The 17,462-nt window shown below is 42.7% G+C and overlaps 1 protein-coding gene across 1 annotated transcript in view; it reads left to right on the plus strand.

The window, feature by feature from the left end:
* Positions 1–17,462, plus strand: part of DGAT1 (diacylglycerol O-acyltransferase 1) — a gene marked incomplete in the record, with an annotated part of 1,335,127 nt that overhangs the window by 704,485 nt on the left and 613,180 nt on the right.

A 17,462-nucleotide genomic window follows, 5' to 3' on the forward strand; every position in this document is an offset into this window, starting at 1 on the left:
TCGCAAGTGCCGGTCGGTCGGATCCAGAGATTACTTCTACCGAATACTACTTCGAAGACTTCTAAAGCTAAGTACCCGTTGGGGACTCTTTCTTGCCTCAGCCGATGTCAGAAAAAGTTAATAATTGTTTAACCTGTGGGAAACAAATACCTCATAAAGATTTCCACTCTTATTGTCTGCCTTGTTTAGGCCCAGCCCACGACGTAGCAGCCTGTTCGGCCTGTGCCCGTTCAACCGACGAACACTTAGGCCGGTCGGAGTTTGCTGAACAGTTTTTCGGTTCTGATTTTGCGTACATTATGCCGCCGGATCCTCCGACTACCCAATCTGCCAAAACGCAAAGATAAAGACCGACACTCGCGGTCCGCGGTTTCGGCCGAAACCATGGTTAAGCAAATCATGAGTGTCTCGGTTTCGGCGAAACCGAGAAAACTGTTCAAAGTTCAGCTGAATCTATCTCTACAACTGAGGCCCCTGCTACCACTCTTGAAACGGCCTCAGAAATTTTATCCACTACGGTGGTTGCCACTGACTTATCAGACACCATTCCCTTGGATGTCTCTACCCCAGCACGTGGTGCTGCTAGGCCTCCAGCAGCCATGTCCATTAAGGCCTTCGCCAGGGCTAAAGCAGCAAAGACTACTAAAACAGTGCCTGTTAAACTCCTACAACCAGGCCCTCCTCTAGTTCTCAAATGCTTACTCTGGCAGAAGATTTAATTTCATTAATTAGAGGATCTCAATCTCACCCAGACAGGGCCTCTCAGCCCCAGAGAAGAGACCTAGGGCAGAGCCCCCTGAGCCAGTGTCCTCTGATGAGTCTGCCGATGAATCAGACATAACTGATCAGCCAGAGGCTCCTTTCTCCAATTTTGAAGACTCTGATGCTGAAGAATCCATTCCAGCTGCTTCCCCACCAGAAGAATTCTCCTTTGGGGAAACCTTACATGCCATGCGAGAGCAGTTCCAATGGCAGCAACAGGATTTTTCAGACTCCAGAAAAAGACTTAGGACCTTTCTGCACCTTCCACAGCACAGGCCCTTAGCTATACCTCCTGTTCTCTCTGTGGTGGATGATGCTTTCAATGATGTCTGCTCCGCACCAGATTCTTTACCTCCAGCCCCTGCCAAACCAGACAGATTTTACAGGGTGCCAGACATTCATCACCACCTTTACAAGGCCCCACTTGCAGACCCCGAAACTATATCCCAGGGTCCCAAGGCAGTAGCCGCGACCATAGCAAAAAACCCTATTCCTTCAGAAAGGGAAGCAAGGTCATTAGACAGATGGGGCAAAAAGGTCTACACTTCAGCTACTCTCTCAGCTAGAGCTTTAAATTGTCAGTTTCACATGATACAATACCAAGAGTTTATGCTTGATCAGTTAACTAAAAACTAACCACTGATGAATCTCTTGATAAGAAATATGTATTAGAAATGGTAAATAACATACAACAGGTTAGTAACCATTCCTTAAAATGTGGCTATGATGCACTGGAGGCTTCATTTAGATCAGCCATGACTGGCACAGTGATAAGAAGGCATGCATGGCTAAAGGAGCAAGCTCTACCGGATCATGTTAAAGCTAAGTTGCTAGATGCTCCTATGGATAAGACAAGTTTGTTTGGTACACCTGCCCAGCAGGTTATGAAGAAAATGGAAGAAAAGGCAAAATCTGTTCAAACGGTTAAAGATTTCTTGCAGGTTCAACCCCCAAGGTTTAGCAGGAACTGGCCTGCCAAAAATTGGTCCTTTCCTGACTCCACAAGACCTCAAAGGGGCAGGAATAGACGTTCCAGAGGCAGAAACCAATCCAGGGGAGGTGCCTACAGAGGCGACAGTGGCAAGGTAACAACAGAGGCACAGACACAACCTCTGCCACTACATCAACTCAACCACAGTGACTTAACCCTAAATCCGCCTACCAGGGAACAAATAGCAGCTCCTCTAGGCGGAAAATTAACCTTATTTTCAAAGAACTGGCACTATATAACAAAAGACAAGTGGATTTTACAAACCATAGATCAAGGTTACCGGTTCCACTTCCACACTTTACCAGTCAAAAGAGGAATGCCAAATCTACCGCCAAATCAAAAAACAGAGGCTCTACAACAGATAATGCAGTTAGCAAACATGAGAGCTGTGGAAAGAGTGCCAACAGCAGAGCAAGGAAAGGGGTTCTACTCCAGACTATTCCTAGTTCCAAGAAAGGAAAAAAGTTGGAGACCAATTCTCGACCTGTCCGCCTTAAATACATACATCATTGTCCCAAAATTCAAAATGCTGACCCTACAGCAACTTCTTCCCATGCTGGGCAAGGAGTGTTGGCTGGTAACTCTAGATATCAAGGAGGCATATCTGCACGTCCCCATTCGACCAATCTGCAGAAGATACCTCAGATTTCTTGCAGGATCAGAGCACTATCAATTCTCAGCATTGCCCTTTGGCTTATCTACTGCGCCCAGAGTATTCACAAAATGCCTGGCATCAGTAATCGCCCATTGCAGACTACAGGGAATTCAAATTTACCCATATCTAGACGACTGCCTGCTACAAGGGGACAACAAAAGCAAGCTGACAACAGATTTACAAAGGGTCATTTACTTGCTGCAAGCACTGGGATACACAGTCAATCTACAAAAGTCAAGGCTGATACCATCCCAAACAAGGACATTCTTGGGCGCGGAATTGGACACAGTAAAACAGATGGCATTCCTAACAAAGGAAAAATAAAAAGAACTCCCTCTTTACTTCTTGGCACTAACAAAACTGAACAAGTTAACAGCAAGAAAAGTATTGCAGGCTTGGGCTTCATGGCATCATGCATAATCTTGGTTCCACTTGCCAGACTACATATGAGAAAACTACAGTGGTACCTAAAGAATTTATGGTCTCAACACAGACACAGCCTAGAAACAGAAATCCCACTAATTCCATGCTTAAAACAGGAGTTCCTATGGTGGGCTCAGGCATGCCAGTCAAACCCAGGGCTACCCTTTCGCAGATGTCAAGCAAGCCAGTCCATCACAACAGACGCTTCAGACCTAGGATGGGGGGCCCACATGCTGGACAAATGCGTGCAAGGATTGTGGACACAGGATCAACTTCACCTGCACATCAACCTAAAAGAAATGCTGGCAGTAAAACTGGCAATCCAAAAGTTCAGACCATTTCTCAGAGGGCCAGTTGATGATAAGGACAGACAACACCACAGTCATGTGGTACATCAACAAACAGGGAGGCACTCATTCATACCCCTATGCAGAATGACTTTGGAGCTGTGGACCCTGGCACTCAGCTACAACATCCAGTTACAGGCAATATTTGTACCGGGAAAAGAGAATACTCTAGCAGACATATTAAGCAGAACCACATCGGATGCCCACGAATGGAAGCTGCACCCGGACATCTTCAAGACCATCTCAAAGAAATGGGGAATGCCTCAGATAGATCTATTTGCATCACCTACCAATCACCAGCTCAAAAATTCTGCACAAGGACATTCCACCCACTAGCATGGAAAGTGGATTTGCTCTCCTTCAGCTGGAAAGGCCTAACAGCATATGCATTCCCACCTCTTCCCTTGATACACAAGGTATTACTAAAAATCAAGGAAGAACGTCCAAGGATAATCCTGATAGCTCCAAACTGGCCAAGACAACACTGGTACCCACTGCTGAGGAGCATGTCTCGGAACAATATGTGGCCAATACCCCTGATGCCTTTGATGTTAACTCAGAACAACTACAGCATCATACATCCAAACCTAAAAGCGTTGCAACTGACTGCATGGAACATCACATAGCAGCTAATCCAGAACTTTCCCAAAGAGTTAGAGACATTATTCTTGAAGCACGCAGACCTTCAACAAGAAGAAACTATGCTGGAAAATGGAAAAGGTTTGTCATTTGGAGTACTGAAAGAGGAAAAGATGTGTCAAACATAGATATGCCTAACATTCTGGAGTACCTAGCCGAACTTCTTCATTCAGGCCTGTCCTACTCCTCCATCAAGATACATGCATCAGCTATTTCAGCAGAATACAGCTTTGATCCACCTGTTTTTTCTCACCCTTTGCTCAGGTAGTTCCTCAGAGGAATCAAGAATGTAAAACCTCCAAGGAAACCACCATTACCAGCTTGGGACTTAGACTTTGTGCTAGAAAAATTGACACTATCACCCTTTGAACCAGCAGCAACAGCAGACCTACAACACCTGTCATGGAAAACTGCTTTCCTACTGGCAATTACTTCAGCAAGGAGGGTTTCAGAACTACAGGCTTTAATGGCAGTGCAACCCTTCCTAATCTTCCACCAAGATAGAGTGTCCATGAGGACTAATCCTACATTTATGCCTAAGGTGGTATCCAGAGTGTCTTTAAACCAGGCAATCCACCTTCCTACCTTCTTTCCCAACCCACAAAACAGAGGTGAAAGAATATTGCATACCTTGGATGTACATAGACAGCTACGCTACTACTTGGACAGAACAAAAAGTAGCAGAAAGACTGACCAACTTTTTGTAGCCTATGCAACAGGAAGGGAAGGAAAAGCTATTTCCAAACAAACAATCTCCAAATGGATAGGAAATTGCATACGATTCTGTTACTCCTTCCATGGAAAACCAATTCCACAGAACATAAGACCTCATTCTACAAGGGCAACAGCCACTACCACAGCCTTCTTACGAGGAGTGGCAACCAAAGACATTATTGAGGCGGCTACTTGGACCTCCGTGCATACATTTGCCAAGCATTACAATTTGCCTCTATATTCCAGATCCCGAGCAGGGTTTGCCACTGCTGTACTAAACACACCATAATCTAGTTTTATCCTCCTCCCCTTGTTGGCTATGGTATTCTACCCAGTTGTTATGACTGCAGATGCATCCATGAAGGACATAGTACAGTTTTGTACCTACCATAAATGTAGATGTCCGAACTGGATAGCATCTGCAGTCAGGATTACCCTCCCTCCTTCCCCTCTGTGGCACTCCAAGGGTGTATACCCTCCTAATAGCTAGCTGGTGGGGGGGGGAGTCTTTTATGGTGTATTTGTTTGTATATATGTGCATACATGCTTATTTTGTGTTTACCTCTATCTTTTTGGAAACATTGGCATCTATCTAAATTTTAGTCTTCAAGAGGGCTACTGGCATCTGGGGCAAGAAACACTGAGGAAAATGGCGTGGGCTGGTGCCTTTATACCCGAAGACCAACAGAGATGACGTCGGGTGAAGTGCGACATCAGCCGAAGCCGGACCCGGACTTTGGAATCCGGCCGACTGAAGGGCTGCCTGACGACAGGACAACCCAGTTGTTATGACTTCAGATGCTATCCAGTTCGGACATCTACATTTATGGTAGGTACAAAACTGTACTTTTCTCCGCTTTCGGCTGGGGGCCAGTCATTATCAGTTCAGGGTCCATCTGTTCGGCCTCACCACAGCCCCCAGGGTGTTCACCAAGGTCATGGCAGTTGTGGCTGCCCACCTGAGACTTCAGGGAATTCAGGTCTTTCCGTACCTAGACGACTGGCTCCTCACTGCCCCCACCAGGCATCTACTCTGTTCTGCCAGGGATTATTCTTTACTCTTGGCCCATCACCTAGGCATCTGAAATCTCAGGAAGTCGTCTCTTCATCCTGTTCAGGTTCTGGATTTCATAGGTGCCAGGATAGACACACTTCAGCCCAAAGCCTTTCTGACAGTGGACAGGCTACACACCTTGTCACTTCATGTGATAGCACTTCTGCAGTCCCCAGCCCCACCAAAAGAATTAGTGCTGAGAGCCCTAGGATCCATGGCGGCAGCCATCAGCCTTTCACCTCTTGCCTGTCTGCACATGAGTCGTTCAGTGGACCCTTCAGGTCCAATGGTCCCTCCTCCTACAGCCATTGGATTCACCGATTCCCCTAAGCAGGGTTTGCAGGGACTCCCTCCTTTGGTGGCTTCATTCCTGAGAGCTTCAGGAAGGGAGACCGTTCGTGATGCCTCAACCCCAAGCCACTGTGACCACGGACGCTTCTCACCTCGGGTGGGGGGGCATTGCATGGACAGAACCATCCAAGGCACGTGGACCCTTATAGAGACCATTCTGCATATCAGTGTTCTGGAGATGCGGGCAGCGCTTTTAGTGTTGCAAGCCCTTCAGGACCTTCTTCCTCCAGGGACTATTGCAATTCAGACAGACAACATGACGGTGGTCTGGTACATCAACAAACAGGGAGGAACCAGGTCTTACCCTCTTTGTCGAGAGGCCATGAGAGTTTGGGAATGGGTGATTTCCCCCAACCATTTTCTGATAGCAACGCACATTCCGGGTCGGTCCAACATTCTAGCGGACAAGCTGAGTCGTTCTATCCTCACACCTTACGAGTGGTCTCTAAACCCCTTAGTAGCGAAACAGATCTTCCTCAGATGGGGTCAGCCTTGCTGCGATCTCTTCGCGTCTCCTTCAAATGTGAAGTGCAGTAAATTTTTCGTTCTAATTCCCCCACCGGGGGAAGAGTCCCAGGGATGCTCTAGTTCATGCTTGGCCACCCGGTCTTCTTTATGCTTATCCTCCTCTCCCACTAATGATGAAATTTCTGCAGAAAGCTCGTCGGTTGGGGAGCAAAAATAATCCTCATAGCCCCATTCTGGCCTCATCAGATCTGGTTCCCGTATCTGCGGTCTCACATCATAGCTCCTCCTTGGGTCTTGGATACCATTCCGGATCTGATTTCTCATCCTTCGGGATTGCAATCTCCGAATCTGGACGACCTCAAGCTCACAGCTTGGTTGATCCAGTTCCACTAGTAGCTAGGACTCCCGGTATCTTGTCTCCTGTAAAATCTATCCTGGTAGCGGCACGTAAGCCCTCTACCAGGAAGATCTACAAGAGTAAATGGAAGTGTTTTTCCATCTGGGCCAAACATAGGGATTTGGACCCTTTTACGGCTCCCATTCCAGCAGTTCTTGAATTTCTGTCCCACAGTTTTCATCATGGGGCCAGTTTTTCTACTGTGAAGGTTCAGATGGTGGCCATTTCTCTTTTCCACATTGGGGTCAACCTTGAACCCTTGGCTTCCTCTAAGATGTGCAAGACCTTCTTGAAAGTCACCTTTCTGTTAAGACCTCTGGTCAAGAATGCGGTTCCTCCATGGGACTTAACTTTAGTTCTTCAGGCTCTAACTGGCCCACCTTTTGAACCTGCAGCTTCTGTTGACTTAAAATTCTTATCTTGGAAAACTGCCACCTTGATTGCAATTACTTCAGCTAGAAGGGTTATCTGAACTTCAAGCCCTGTGTACAAAACCCCTGTATCTGGTCTTCCATAAGGACAGAGTATCTCTCAAGACTAATCTTTCATTCTTGCCTAAAGTGGCCTCTGAGGCCAATACCAATCAAGCCATCAATTGGCCTGTTTTCTTCACCAACTTTCAAAACAAAGGGGAATACAGACTGCCCTTGTTAGATGTGCATAGACAGTTGCGATTTTATTTGCACAGGGCAGCTGCTTCCTGAAAATCAGAACAACTTTTCATTTCCTTCGCTAAGCCGTCCTTAGGCAAGCCAGTTACGAAAGTTACCTTAGCTAGATGGATATCCCACTGCATCTTACACACATATAAAGCTTCCGGTTGGCCAGAACCTTTAGGGGTTCATGCTCACTCTACCCGTTCTATGGCTACCTCTGCAGCATTTTGGTCAAGAGTTCCCTTAGATGACATCTCTTCAGCGGCTACTTGGACCTCTTCTCATACCTTCATTTCTCACTGCAAGCTGGATCTGATATCCAGAAGGAGGGCAGCCTTTGGCTACGCAGTGCTCCGGAATATTCTTCCTTGAGAACTGCCCAGGTTTTCTGGTAGCTGGGGACTCTGTCCCACAGGTTGCTGATCAAATGAAGTTAACTACTTCAGATAAAGAAGTTATGTACTCACCATAAGGTTCCATCTGAGTAGCTAACTTCATTTGTCTGCAACCGACCCCCCTTCCTTCCCCCTAACCTGTTTCGTGGTAATAGTTATGACGGAATGTCTTCCTTCTGTTAGGCATCAGGTTAGAGTTTCTCTTTTCGAGTATGGCTTGGCTGTTTGTTGCTTGATAAATTGGCAAACTCGATCTGAAGACTGGAGGGAGGTAGCAGGGTGTTATGGGTAAGGGGGAGGAGCTGAGAGCTTGGATCTTTAGCTTGGAAAGCTGCCGGCTCAGATCCAGGTTGGATCCAATACCCACAGGTTGCTGACAAATGAAGTTACCTACTCAGATGGAACATTATGGTGAGTACATAACCTCTTTTTCTGTCCAAACTAATTTCAATGCCTTTTGAACCCACACAATCATGTGAATTGAAGTTTCTGTCTTGGAAGACCTTGTTTCTAGTAGCTATCACATCCGCTAGATGGGTTTCAGAGTTGCAAGCACTGTGAATCAAACCTCCTTATTTGATTTTTCATAAAGACAGAGTTTCCCTTCGTACAAATCCTTCCTTCATCCTTAGTTTGTTCTCAGACTAATTTGAACCAAACTATCGAACTGCCTATATTTTTTCCTAATCATTCAAACAGTGCAGAATATAAATTTCATCAACTTGATGTTCACAAACAGTTACGGTTCTACCTACATAGAACTAACGAACTTAGAAAATCAGACCAATTGTTCGTGTCCTTTTCTGAAACTAGAATAGGTGATGCCAGTCCCTAACGTGACTCTAATTGGATTTCCAACTGTGTTTCCTTTATCTACTCCTCCAATGGAAAAAACCTTCCATATAAAATTTTGGCTCGTTCCACAAGATCCCTGTCCACATCTGCTGACTTTCAAGCCAGAGTTCTAATTGACAGTATTTGTGCAGCAGCAACTTGGGCTACCCCCTCATACCTTTGTTACTCATTATAAATTGGATTTGACCTCCAGGGGTAGATCCTCCTTTGGTTCCATAGTACTCAGGAGTATATTCCTATAAGCCACCCGAGGAAAAGGTGCTAGGGACGCTGTCCCATATGTAAGAATGAAGGCAAGATAGGACTGCAGAGCATAAAGAAGTTATGTACTCACCATAACGTTCCATGTTTGTAGTCCATCTCGCCCTTCATTCTTATGAACCCCCACCCAGCTACCCCCGTCCTGGAAGAATCTGGAGACAGGATAGTATTGCCTTTGGTAGGTTGGAGACCTTTCATTGTTCTTTCTGGATAACTTTTTCTATCTCTCTATAGTTAGCAGCAAACGAGATCTGGTTATTCTTACTAGTGCACTATGGGATACCTACCTTGCCACAAGCCAACTAAGAGACTTTGAGCTTTGTAATTGACCGAGTCAGAGCAGAGGATCGGCTCCGAACCCATATGTAAGAATGAAGGGTGAGATGGACTACAAACATGGAACGTTATGAGTACATAACTTCTTTTTTCAGACTACTGTTTGTTGTTTCATCAGCAACAGAGGTATTTCAAAAAGCTGTCACCCAGGTAATTGAAGGCTTGGAAGGTTCATGATCTCTTAGTTGGGTTAAAACAGAAATACAGAATGACAGATACCGATAATTCATGAATATTCTAAATATAATTTTAAGCTAAATGGAAATGTAAACTCGGTGAGTCTGAAGTAACATGTACCATATGCAGACATTTGGAGGACTAATCCCTGACCAGGGGAAAAAAATTAGAGCAAAAATCCAGAAAGTCAGTGAGCATTCCAGAGGTTCCTGTGAATGATGCAGTATCATCCAGTGGTTTTACCCAATATATTTTGGAAAACTATGCCAAAGTCTTATATCCTGGAAATGATGCTTTGAATGGTAAAAGTTTTGAATTGCTTAATAAACTAGATGCATTTGTTCCAATGTTAAAGCAATATGATCTGAGTACACCATTTGTGTTGCAAATGTATGCCACTCTGTGTTATTGGAGTTATGTTACTACAGAGGAATAGAGCAGTTGCCTGTGGGCCAAGAGCATTTAAAGATGCACAAAAGTAGATGTTCAAATGTAAAAAAAAACTGCTGTAGTGTATGGTTGTGAAGAATTCAGTGAATATGTTTAAAGCAAGGGAGTTGAGGTGGTAACAGACCACAAGTCCTTGCAAAGCCCATTTAGAAAGCCTTTTTACTAGATTGCAGAGAATGATGTTCAGCATGTGGATCATTGCTGCAGTAGCTTTAGCTGTGTGGATTATATCTTGGAAAGGGTGCTACAGCTGACCATATTCCAAAGCTTTCAGGGCACCTTTCATGTACCCAAACTGTTAACAATCTTGAGCTGAGCTGACTGTAAAGTCAGGTTTGGGCATCAAGCTCTCCAGAGTTTTCCTGCTGACTAAGAACGATCTTGCAGACTTGAGGATCTGCAGTCAGGTAATGCTGTTCCAATACTGGACAGACAAGTTCCCTTCGTGGTAATAATGAGAAAGAAAAAAAAAACTTGCACTTTTTCTGACAAAAAATGCATTTTTCTGAGGAATATTAATTTTACAGCTAGGAAAAAAGCATTTGACTCTCCCATAACTTCTTATACTTTTAAATTGGAGTGTCACTTTTACACTTGTGGTACAACATTGTCAAAACTAATTTTTTTGAAGTTGAAGCTGTGTTGTTTTATTTTTGAGGGGTGCAATAAGTATTTAAGTGCTTTTTGCTGTGTTTTACCAGGAAGAAGTTACTTTTTAGTATGTAAATGTTTTACCGACCACTGCTGCCTGGGTTTCCCAGGAATCCTGGCATCTTTTTGCGCTTAACCATGGAACAGCCTATTGGTTCCTCAGTTTTTTTCCTTCTTCCAGCAGCCAAAAGAATACGATTACTAAACAGCCTCTTCCAGGCTGCTAAAGTGTCTCATCCATAGATGGATGAGTCTTCTGTGGCCAAAACTGGTTTCTCAGATAATTCATTTTTTTCTGGCTTCCTCTGGTGTAGTCCTTACAACTGCCATGGACCATGGATAGACATGGAATCTGCACCCATTGGAGTGCCCTTGGCATGCAAGAGAAGGGACAGTCTTTTTATTCTTGGGAGAAGACTCAGAAAATGCCACTCTGCATAGCCAGAAAGCTATGCCTATCCTTTTGGAGGTTTCTTCTGGCAAAAGCAGGTATGTTAAGAAATTTGTGTCAAAAAGAAACAAAAATTCACATATTTTCTCTTGCTTCTGTTACTCTGGACAAGAATGATTTATTGTTTTTAGCTTGGAGTTTAGTTTAGGCTCTTGACTCATTCAGTATGGCTGTTTCTGGTAAAAGTAGATTCAAGATTTTGGACCTCAAAAATGATTACGAAAAGACAGATTCTGTTCTCTCTTCCCAGGTTTCTGATTCAGATTATGTTGTGGCTTCGGCCAGTCCCTTTAAAGCATTTTCTTCCTCTGAAACTATTTCCAGAATTAATCAGTTGCTTAAGTTGGAGAATAATGATGTTTCTCAGCTTCTATGAAAGTATTATGATTTATTACTGGATCAGTGTCAGTGGCACAACAGAGGCAGCACACTCACATTTGGTGTTGGAAGAACCAGAGTACTGTGGTTTTAAGTCACAGTCCAGATGTTTGGATTAATGACACTGCAGTGTAGCATTTGGGGGGGGGGGTGCCACAATCCTGAGTGTGTTGTCATTCAGATGAGATGTTAAACCAAGGTCCCATCTGCTTGAGTTTGTGGTAGTTCAGGGGGATGTAAATGACCCCATAGCACCTATCAGAAAGAGTAGGGGGAAGTTGTGATGTTCTGTCAAAATTTCCCCAGTAGTAGAAGTATCACCTCTGTTCTCCCCTGAAAAGTGATTAGTAGCCTAGTGAAACTAAATTAGTTAACAAAGAATGATTAAATAAAATACCGTACAAATACTACAAAAATTATCATAACCTAGCCCAGTTCCTTCTGTTCTTGCAGCTTTGGAGGATGTTTTTGTCGCACTGTAACTTGCCTGACAGCCAGCTTGCTTGCCTGTAAGAAAGCAGATCATGTAAACATTAATCTTTTGTTTTGCCCACTCATGCCAGATCAGATGAAACAGTGTTGCATGATATTTTTCTGATTTGGAATTCTACAGTCCAAAAACTGGAAGAATTGTTGTTATTTATTAACACTACTGAATTTTTAAAGTTTATGTAGAAATATGGAGTTAATAAGATTGAAAATATAAAACCTAAAGGAACATACAAATGTGATATGTGCAGACAATGTGCTTATGTTGCTGACTGTTTTTTTTAGATCTTCCCAGCATAGGGAGGACCTTTAAAAGTTAGTTATTTTAACTGTTCCACTGGGGGGGGGGGCATTTATTTAACATATTGTAAAGTATGCTATTGTGTGGGGAAACCAAGAGAGCCGTATAAGTGAGGATTCATAAACATTTATGAACGTAACAATATCATCAAATAAGGGGGGAGGAGACTAATGGTCTATAAAAGCACTCTTTAGAATGTATGAATAGTAAGTTTTCCTTTTGGGTTGTAGAGCAGGTTTATCAAAACCCAAGGGGTGGGCAATGGCAAACTTTACTTGAATATCAGGAATGACTTTGACATGTTGAATGCCAGCATTCTTCCTGGTTTAAATGACCAAGTTTCCCTAGCCCTAATGTTAAAATTAAGAGCAGCCAAGCTCTGAGGATATATTTAGTGTGCTATTATGTTTACCTAATTATCTTGACCACTTTGTCACCAGCTTCCACAAATTGGACGTTTTTATGGTGTGTATTTATTTTTTGCATATTGAAAATTGATTAACTTATTACTTTTTAATGCATATTAATTGCTTGAAGTTGATTCATGTCAGCATTTAAATGAAGGACAGGGCAGTGGTGCAGCAGTAGCGTTGTCTCTTCACAGCAAGGGATTCTTCAGTTCGATTCTTGGTTGGGGTGCCTTCTGTGTGGAGTCTGCATGTCCTTCCTGCGTTTGTGTGGGTTTCCTCCCATGTTACATACATGTGGAGCATTTCTCCCCGGGCCTCTGCTGAAAATTGACTTTGTTCCAAGTCGGACTTTCCCGGTTAACAAATGTTAAATAAATAAATTTGTACTTGAATCTTGTTACAGGAGGAAATGATGCAATATGATATAATATGGTCACCAGTTACAATGTAGTGATTTTAAATTTCACGTTTCCACTGAAGATATTAATTCTGATGAAGTCTTTCCAGAGACAAAACCACTAAACTCATTTTTTATAATAAATTTCTGTTTTCAAGCTTGGATTTCTTGTGCTCATCCTTTTTTCTTTTGTTTGTTTTTTTTGGTGGGTCGTCATAGAAGGTACTGTTTGATTAAAAGTTTGAAAGTCCAGTATCCCAGCAAAAATGTGATTTATTACAGCTGGATTTTCCTCATCCTGCAGTTGTTCTTCCTGTGCTACCAGCTTCAGGGAGTCTTTTCTTGATGGCCTGCCGCATGACTGGCAGTAGGCCCAGTGCCCCAAAAACATCTGATAGATTGTATATGGTCCCTCAAACCGATAAATATCTTTTTTTTTCCTAATCCCACACCAGAGATTAGGTATTTCTTTGGCAAAAGCCATCTGTTGCCAGACACCCATGTAGATGTTGTCTTAGTTTCTTCTTATAAAGATGGGAAACCTTTTGGAAAGAAAGTATATTCTAATTTAATTTTTGGAATTCTGAATTGCCAGGTTAACAAGTCAAAATGTATTTGCTGCTTTTGAAAATAAGATAAAGCTAATTGCTAGCCTCCCTTCTTCAGAGACTAAGGCGTCTTTGAAGTTTTCAATATCCTGTGTGTCTCAGGTAACCAAACATTCCCTGAAATGTTACGAGTTTGCCAGTAATGTACCCAGAGCTGCTGCTGTATCAGTAATGAGCATGTTTGCTAGGTTAATTCACAAAATTTACCTAAAGATGTCAAAGTTGAGATCTTGAAATTTACTCTAGATAGGTACTGTTTCACCTCTCTTTCGCTGAGGTCTTTAATTCGAAGAAAGAGGCAAGTTGATTGTGGGAGCTGGACAGATATTTTGACCCTTCTTTCCTAAGTTTATCAGGAACTTTCCATCCTATTCAAGATCCTTTTTTGGTAACAGAATAGCCTCAAAAAGGTGCATGAAAGCAGAATTTCAAACACAATGACAAGGAGGCTTGGAAAAGAAGGGAGAGCCTCCAAGAACAAAGTACAGTCCAAAAAGATCGACTATGTTCAGTTCTTTTCCCATTGTCACCCTAGCAACCCATTAAATCGTTCCCAAAGTCTGAGTTTCATTTTCCTTAGTGGCATCAGATAACCACAAACAGCTAGGTTCTGAGTGTCCTTCAGAAAGGTTACAGTTGGCAATGGGAGTCCTTTCTTCCTTTTCAGGGGATTTCATCTCATCCTTCAAACCAAGCTTCTGTTCCCTTCAGTCCTAGAAAAATGTTTTTTTTTCCTGGGGATTATAAAATCCCCTGGGTTGGCATAATGGTTAAGATACTTACCTTGCAGGTACAAGATACATAGTTTGATTCTGACCTTTGTGGTAAATTGGGGGTTCCTATTAAATGAGCGAAGATGCATTCTTTCAAATGTGTCTTGATTGAACTTGAAAGCACAAAAAGGCAAACTAGCAAAATGGCATATAAGTAAATTCTTTCCCTGGGAAAGAAGTTGGTTGGCCGCTTACATTACTTTGCTGTTTTTGTGACTGTAGTGCGATCTCAGATTTGATATATTTAAGTAGAGGGTGTTAGGGGGTGAAGCGCCCCACTTTATGTAATGTTTTAATTTTTTTTTTTTTGTGGAACAGATTATTTCCCTTGGAAAAAAAATCGCAGTTTTAAGTGTTAGAGATTGTAATCTTTCACTTACATGGGTTCTATAAATCATTATTCGTTTTAAGCATTCGATGATTTAACATAGACCCTAAACTGGCTGGGCTTAGAATGGCCCACAAGGACAGCTAGCCTAGTACTTGCCTATAAATGTAAAAGAAATTTTTGAGCGAGAGTTTGGCATAATGTTTAAGGTTTTCACCTAATAGACACAAAGTACAGGGTTGTATTTTAACCTTGATTTATTGGCTACATTTAAAATGGCCTATCAAGGCAGTTAGCCTAGTATTTACCTATGGACCTATAAGAAAGAAAGAATTTTAAGAACATTCATAGACCATTCTTTTTTAAACTTTACATCAAAATCCCAAAGTTCAAGGTGCTTTTCCTTCAGTCTGTTAGCCATCATTTTACAACTCCGTTTTTTGGTAACTGTAGATTAAAAACGTACTTAATTTCATCCCAGTTCACAAGGACTTCAGACCTTTATGATTTTCTGTGTCTGGCCTAAATATTTAGTTCTCTTTACATTTTGGACTATCTACATCTCTAAGGGAGTTTATAAAGTGTCTGGCACCAGTAGTAGCTCATTGCAGGCTACAAGGCATTCACTTTTTCCATATTTAGATGGTTGTCTTATATTTGTAGATTCTTTCAAAATTACAGGAATCCCTGACCTGGGTAAAGGACCATCTTCTCAGTGTAGGATTCCAGGTGAACTTGCATCTTCTCACAGAATACTCTGACTTCAGCCAGGGTTTCATGGCTTCCACAATTCTCATGAATCTTATGGCCAGACGTTACATGAGAAAAATTTAATTAAGGCTCATATCTGTTTGAATACTGCACCAGCCCTCTCTTTTCAAATTCCAAAGTTTTTGTTTGTCAAAATGGAGTTTAGCTGGTGGATCAGTTATTTCTCAATCCAGGTCTTCCCTTCTCTCCAGCTCCTACTCTGTAACCATAGATGCCTCAGCATTTGCTTGGAGACCTATGTCTGGGAGTGGCAGGGGGATGAAGGGGCAGGATCTCTGCAATGAACAAGACAGACTAAAATATAAATAAATTATAGCAGTTGTGAGTGCTGTCAAATCTTTAAATCATCTTTAGGCTTCAGGACTTTTAGTAGCAATCATTAGACAACGACAGTGCCCTAACCATTGGCTTTATATAACTCTCCTTGAGTCTTTCAGCGTTTAGGGAATGAGGAAAGTGCTCAACCTCTGGATGCTGGCCTGGTGTCATGCTTTGCAGGATATAACCCATACTGTAACAGTGATCTGTTAATACATCTGCTGTTAGTGTAAGTTTACTTACACAACTATATTTTGTCCAGGGTGTCCCAAAAGTGTGTATTTTCAGGCCATTGGGTCCATTGCAGTACAAGTACCTGTCCCAGTAATAGCCAAGATAGGTTGGGGGTTTGAGCAGGTCCTCAGACCTAATTCCTATTTCAAACCCATCAGTTTCACAAAATCTTCTATTAGAGGTATTAGAAGTGGTTGAGGCTTTCAGAAACTTTGCCACAAGGCAGGATTACCCTGCTGCTGAAATTTGTTCTTTTTATGGGTGAAAGATAACTGATAATGTCCCAGTTGTATGGTTTACTGGTCATGCTGCCCTTCTTAGGCATCTGTACACTGTTTAGTGGCACAGCACCAGATGGCCAAGCAGCTTCTTAATGGAGTGCTGCATCTCTGTCTGCCTTTGAAGAGCCCCCTCCACTCTGTGAATATTGAACTTTGTGATTGGGAATTACATGTCCTCCATCAAGCGAGCTGATTTGTCAGCATTGAAAATGCTTTATCTGTTTGTCATCATCTCTGCTTGTAAGCTCTTTAGCAACAGGCTGTTATGTGTAGGGAACTTCAGATAGTCTTTCACAAGGATAACGTCCCTCAGGACTATCCCACATTTCCATCATAAAGTAGTTACTGTATTGTGCAAGAACCAGTCCATTAAATATCCCTGTTTTTTGCCATGACAGATCAGGCAGAGAGCCCTTCATATCCTGGATGTGCACTGCCAACTCGTGTTTCATCTGAAGTAGTGCATTGGTTTAAGAGGACAGAACAGTGTCTAGTTTTCTTGTTTCCAGGAATGGAAACACTGGCAGTCACTAAGTAAACCCTTTGTCATTGGATTGGTAGCTGCACTTTGTTTTCCTGTCAGGTAGTTCGCCATCTGTTGGAAAATGCTAATGTCAGTGGCTACTTCACTAAATATATGACTGCTTCTGGTGCTTGCTTCAAGATGGTCTCTGAAGACATCTGTGATACAGCCATATGGGCCTTGAGCCGTACCTTCATCAAGCATTATTTTAACTTTGGCTTGGAGTTTGACCTCCTCTGTTACTTTTGTACTTTGAGCTGTTGGCTTTCCTCCTGCTCCTTCTGTCCTGATACAGTTACAGTTTGGGATTTAGTCCTTGGATGCTCAGTCTGTGTGTGGGGGGGAGGGGGTCCCTTGGCGATCAAATATGTTAAGAAAAGAAATTATCTGTTATGTAACACCGGGGGTCCTCCTTGGTGTGTTTCAAATACCCTCTGACTGTCTTTAGGCAGCCCCTTCATGTAGCCTTTGTTATTGGGGTTCTTTGTGAATCCACCAAGTGCAGGTCTTAACTTTTTTCTTTGTTTACAGAGTCATATTGCCGTTTGGGATGAACTTGACAGGCTGAGGGGCTAGGTGCAACTTTCTAGTGTGGTGCATAACACTGGTGTGTGTTCT

The sequence above is a fragment of the Protopterus annectens genome, chromosome 3.part1 (genome assembly GCF_019279795.1).
Source record: "Protopterus annectens isolate FY-2018-M chromosome 3.part1, PAN1.0, whole genome shotgun sequence".
NCBI classification, from domain to species: Eukaryota; Metazoa; Chordata; order Ceratodontiformes; family Protopteridae; genus Protopterus; species Protopterus annectens.